We start from the raw sequence: 6,678 nt of genomic DNA on the forward strand, positions 1-6,678 counted from the left end.
ACAACAAAATTTCACACACCAAGGGAAAATAACAACATAGAAAAGGTGGTTCGAAACCTAAAGCGACAATTAAGATCCTCAATCAACCTAACAGAACCCCAATTCGCAAGCCCAAAGAACTCTAGAGATGGAAACAAAAAAGGCCGGAAGAAAACCTTGAATAATTTTGAGTCCTCTATCAACATAACTAGTATCCCCTCAACTTTAGTACCGCACCGAAAAATGACTTGGTTTCAATTTTTCACTGTAATTTTCTTTGTCAAATTACAACCTTTAAAATTATTGGGCAATAACAAAATTATGCTAAAGGTAAACTTTCTTCTTTTAGAATACTTTCTCCAACAGTAATTTCTCGTGTATTTATTTAAGCAAATGGTTGAAAGTTACCCTTCAAATAAGATTTAGGAACATAATTTAGCTTTCCGAGTCTTAACAATAAAATAATTCATTAATTTTTCTTTAAATCTTTGAGGCACTCCCAACGAGCACATGTCATAATAATAATAACAATAATAAGTTCAATGCATCACATGAAGGGACACATATATTCAGCGAAAGGTCGAAGGATAAATTAAGAATGTGTGTGAAGACTCATAAAACTAGATGATCACGATGAAAGACCCAATTTATTTTGTACAATTGTATTCCAACGAAAAAAAGAAAACGCAACCAAAACCAAACAATTTTTATCAATATATTAAGTTTAAAACGCGTTCACACTAAAAACTCTATAGATTATTGGCAACACAATTTATTAAAACAAACCAATTACATTGGTGGTTGACACTCCGACTAAAACATTAAGTAATTGTAATATGCTCTTCCACATTTTAATTTAATATTTTAAAATAACCGCGCGTAATCTAATCTATTTCTATTTCAACTGGTAAATTCGTTTTAATTTAGTATTTTCAACTTGTAAACTCATTAATTATTTCTAAAATTGCTGTCCACTTATACCATATATAAAACCTCCTTAATCAATAATGATAACCCCTCAAGTGAAGATCAGATCAACAATGGTTAATTTCAAATAAGAAAAAACATTGTTTACTTAAACCATGAGTGTTGAAAACACACTATCTAAATAGATTATATAAACATTAACCATTCCGCAACAGCAACATTATTTACTTGGATTATGTCAACATTTACCATTGCCTGTATTTCGAATTGAAAGACATTATTTTTTATTTATTTGATAGGTAAACATAGAAATAGAAATCCGGAAGATAACCATAACCAGATTGAAATAAGGTAACCCCTTAGTTTGGAAATAAAGTAAGCCCCTTAGTTTTGATATTTCCAGTCGCCTGTTGCGCAGGAAGTGCAGTTGAATTCGAGTGCTCTTTCCCTCCGCACCCAACTTCCCTCCGCGCCACCGGTAACCAATAACCGGAACGACAAGGAAGGGGGCTGGCCTTGCCTATCGAATAAATCACTGTTGACAATCTCCCAAACTGCACTGTATTTGCGCGGACTCATACTGTACCATCTCCATTGTCCTACCTGCGATACCATGTCCATTGAGATTTTTTGTAACGTGTTTCTCAATTATTGTATTTATTTGTTAATTAAGATAATTTTCGGTGAGATTCTAATATTATTTGTTAATTAAGATAATTAGAAAAAATGAGTGATATGAAAATGACAGGTGGTTACTCACCCGGTCAACTTCAACGGCGGAAATGTCTGTTTGGCCTCCTTCGTACAGAAACTTGACAGCAAGAAAGTTAGGGTACGCACTGCTTTCGTCTACCTGGATACTCGCATGGGACTCTGTAATAACACACATATAAATATAAATATAAATATTCACACTCGTAACTGCAAATACCATCGATCTTATGGCTTTTTTGTTTGTTTCTGTTTTCGTGCTCACCGTTTATACTCCACGTCCAGGCCAGCCCCATGTTCAGAAGCTGTTCACTTTTCAGGAAGGTGGGAGAGTATACGTAAAAATCCGTCCTATCGTCGATTGAAGATTTCCAGTCGCCTGTAACCACAACTTTCACCCAAAGTGCTGGATCTGTACATCTTATCTGATTTGGTTCAACTCAATTAGCCAAAAGAGTGATAATAAACGGTTCCCCCGAGAACATTTGAGGAGATTAGCGTAGGAATTCATATCATAATTGATTTGATGATTTCATTAAATGATCTGAATTTATATCACTATTTTGAAAGCTAAAGCTAGATGATTGAAAATAAAAATTTAAATAAAACCAATTCAATAACACACCTAATAGCATGCTGTGGCCACTGACTGCTTTCCACTGTTCATGAGATTTGTTGCATCCGGCGCATACTGACATGATGCATCTACAAACCAAGACAGCTCAGGTCGTGATGAGATTTTGTAATTTTAAGTAAGGGGGCAACCATTTTAAATTTTATATAAAAAAATAAAACGATATTCATAATTTGAAAGGTTAAAACAAAACTCATAATGAAATTTTACATCCCAAATTATTAATATCGGTGCATATTCTGCATTCATCCGCAAAACCGAATCCAAATATGAACGTGGCGAGATTCTCTATACATACATACCATTGATGATTTCAGCCTGGCTGTGGTAGACGAGTTTGGATTTGTAGAGGCAGCTATCACAACATAATGATCCAGGGATTAACGTACAGATAGCCAATAACAATTAAATTGCACATCTAATAAGTGGGATGTTTGAATATAGAAACCCCATGGTTATGTTGTTCACAGTTGAAACAAAAACGAAAGAATGTGGATTGAACACACTCTCCACGATAGCTTTTATAGAGAGACTGTGGTGACCACTTTGCTTTGGGAAAGGAAAACTAGGGAATCGCTGATACATGACCAAGAATGTTCCCTTTCGATTTTGATTAATACAATACAGTCAAAATTTTACAGTTGTCTAAAATAAGAAAATAGAGATTTATTTGACACTGGGATTTTGAATGACGATGAACACAAGTCTCAAGAAATAGATATTTGACCGGTTGCTTTTGAATCATCATGAATTTAGCTATTTCAACTTGGAACAATGATGAATTTGGGTTACTTTTTTCTTTCTTTGGAATTATTATCATCATTTTGCCCTTTTTTCCTTTATTTGGTATTATTATAGGTTTGGTAGATATTTCAAAAAAAAAATCGGAGTTAGTCAAATTTATCAAAAAAAATAAAAATAAAAAATTACATAATAAAATATTTTAGGGCTGCCTAAAATACAAACCTATACATATTTGACACTTGGCATTTGAATGGCCATGAATAAAATTTTCAAATACACAAGAATAGATATTTGAAAGGTTGTTTCTTAATAGTGATGGATTTGGCTGTTTAAACTTGGAACAATGACGAATTTGGGCTCCCAGCTATTTTTGGCAGTTATTTTTCTTTGTTTGGGATTATCATAGGCTGGATAGTTATTTTCTAAAAAATTGGAGTTAGTCAAAATTACAAAATAAATATTTTCAAATAATTTAATATAACCTATAATATCTTGGTTAAAGAGAGAAGCGTGATTCCCAATAATTTTCATATATTACGGAATAAAACTTTGACAAATAAATTTTCAGCAATGTGTCTCAAGTAAAACTTTTATTTGTAGTCATTTTTAATAGCTGGCATCATTGACTATCATATAATAGAAACATATATGTAATATACTATATGGTTAATTTAATATATTTTATAGTTTGTGGTTTCTAGAAGGTTATTTTCATTTCAATTTATTTAGCGTGATACAAAAGAAAACTTTTCATATCAAAAGGTCTATAAAATTATGGAAACCCACTTTGCATAAATAGAGAAATAGAATTTGGAAGAATATGATATTCAAATTGTTTGATAAGTGGCTAAGTCTCTATGTGTTGGAATTTGGTCCATTTGATGGGTTGAAGATAACCATAATGCAAAATTGAGGTTTTTGACTTCAAATTTGACCAAAAAAATAATAATTCATTTCAAATAATTACAAATAGTATATGCTAACATTGGTAAAGGGAATTTAGGGAATTGTATCCACTTCAACATTAAGAAAGATAAATTTCTTATTTAGCAAAATTGCAAATTTTCCACAATTTCCACGCTAGATTACGATGATGGTAAACACGGAGAAGATTACAAATGTACAAAGTCCTTTCTTCACTTCCCATATAGCATCTTACCCCATCCTTTGAGGAACTACATCACCGAGTCCCCACTAGCAAAAGTCCTAGATGTTGAGCTCTATAAGTTGAATGTTAAAATTCCCATGTTGTTTTAGAAAGATTTGAGTTGGTGTTTTAGGCAATTGCTTCATTAGCATACCTGTAATTGTCTATTTCCAGTGTTGCAATGAGGGCGTTTGTTATCCTTGGTTCTAAATGCTCGGTGGATATCCTAGGATTTGATGAATATATCGATTCATTGGTTGCATAGATTTTTTTTATTATCGATTTTCTTATAAGTTGAGGGTTATTGCATTGTTTTTTTTTAAAGAAAAATTTATATTTCCATTAAATAAACTGCATTCTGGCCAGAACCAATACATTGAAAAGAAACATCAAATCTATATCCCTGCAAAACAGCTCCGACCAGAGGCAAAAGGTTTTCAGAGTTTTCTTTCCCAACTTTTCTACTACATTATCCTTATACATTCACCAAAAAACCCCATTAAGCTTTACATACTTGCATAACATAAATATATATATATATATATATATATATATATATATATATATATATATATATATATATATATATACACACTGACTAATCAACATCATTTGGCACATGTTGTAAAACTTCTTCCATCTATGCTACCTCGACTTCCGCTCACTGACCCGCTTCCTTTGGCTCCAGCTGCATAGCCACTTGTTGAATTTCCATTTGAGTAATGATCTCCGGAGAAGGAGCGCCTTGAATGCCCCTGTATTATTCATTATCGCCTCCCTACCCTAAGCCAAATGCCTCCTTTAGGACTAAGACAACTGTGATTTCTACTTTTTATTTCGAGTTCTCTACCTTGCAATCAAGATTCTCGATCTTTGTCATGATGACCTTCGATGCTGCCTAGAAAATTTCCGTCTCCTCCCTCAAATCTTCCAGTTGACCCACCATGAAAGAAAAATGAGACTTGGCCTTGGATATCATTTTCCCTCCTATCCATGAGATCATTTCTTCCACTTCGTGCCTGAATGCCCCAAATGGATTCTCAGGAGAGTCTCTAGCTCCATTTCGAGACCGAGCAACCATGTCCTTGTCGCGGAAAGGGTGTGCTGCAATCCACAATGCAAATGGCCTACCTAACCATATCCTTATAGCTAAGATAAACTCCAAGTTTACGGTGCTAAGCGTCGCTTTAGATTCAATTCTCTTCGTTAATTCCCTCCATGCAATCAAATTCCTTTCCATTGCTTCTTTCTCCAAGAAAAATTCCCACACAATCGACCAAAGGCAATCCTCGTCGAACTCAGTAAGCACAATACCTTCGCTACCTCTCGAGATTAAACCTCGGCTGAAACAATCCCAACTATCCATGTTCCTGTCATGCTTCACCATAATTATCCATCTGGAGAATGAGGTATCCAACTTATCTATGAGCCTCCCTCCACGTAATAGATGTGTCGAAGAATAAATTATGATATTAATCTTCAAACTTATCTATCCATAAGATTATTATTTGCATGGTTGGACTTAGATCATGATCCTCGCTTTTAGAACAATTAATACATCTATTGATGGTAACAAGGGAATCACAAAAAAATGATAAATTGGAAACTCCTTCGACTAATGCCAGTCTCAAACCTTTCCATAACCCAAGTTCTTCTGCGTGATTAATTTTAGTTACTCCTAGGCCCATGGTGAAATTTTTCCAAACTTTTCATATCAGGGCAGAGGATAACCCCTCCGCTCCAACCTCCCACAAGATTTATTGCATTGTTAATGGTTTGTTAGGGGGTTTTGTCCAAGGCCAAGTTGGCGTAGAAGGGGATTTTTGATGGCCTCTATCCTTATCATTTACTAAAATAAGATAGTGATGCACAACTTCTCGGAATGTAAATATATTAATAGGTGTATCATGTTTCTTAACGACCATTTCGCATGGGTGCTTTAGGTTAGAGTTCATTGGAATTTTGATTTAATTGGCAATTGGTTCTCTTGGGTTTGGTTTGCTTGGCATTGAAAAGGTTTTCGCATTTTTTGAGGATCATAACTTTGTTTATTCCATGGAATATTATGTGTAAGTAATTTTTTTTCTCATTAGGTTACCTCGACATCTCCCTTTCGATTTAGGCAGTGGAACTAAGTTTTCCATCAAATTTTGACCAAATGAAATATGTCGATGAAAGATACTAGCCCTTTGGATTCGACTGAATATTTTGACTTCCTTTTAGTGTTTGTTGGCCATAGGAAGTGGATATGGCCTCATCTGTATACCCCCTTCAATCCTTTTTTTTATTAATATTATTTTGTAGATATATAAAAGTAGACGTGATGTATTTTCGTATCATTATGTACTATGTCTAATATTATGAACAATAATCTCTTTTTTCCTATATCAAATTTTCATTGGAATATTTGTGCAGAATACCCTTTTATTTACATGCATAATTTGAGAATAGTTTAATTTTTTAACGAAACACTCTCTACTAAAAATCTTAATTGTAAACCTACCTGGTCACTATTTTTCAAGTGACATATGGAAAC

General features: G+C 33.8%; 1 pseudogene; it reads right to left on the reverse strand.

Annotated features, from left to right (window-relative positions):
- Positions 1–1,290: 1,290 nt before the first annotated feature.
- On the reverse strand, positions 1,291–2,704 carry LOC149215325 (expansin-like A1; annotated as a pseudogene).
- Positions 2,705–6,678: the final 3,974 nt, after the last annotated feature.

The sequence above is a fragment of the Pinus tabuliformis genome, chromosome 1_1 (genome assembly GCF_031772625.1).
Source record: "Pinus tabuliformis cultivar Carrire ecotype Pingquan chromosome 1_1, CPIR1, whole genome shotgun sequence".
NCBI lineage: Eukaryota > Viridiplantae > Streptophyta > Pinopsida > Pinales > Pinaceae > Pinus > Pinus tabuliformis.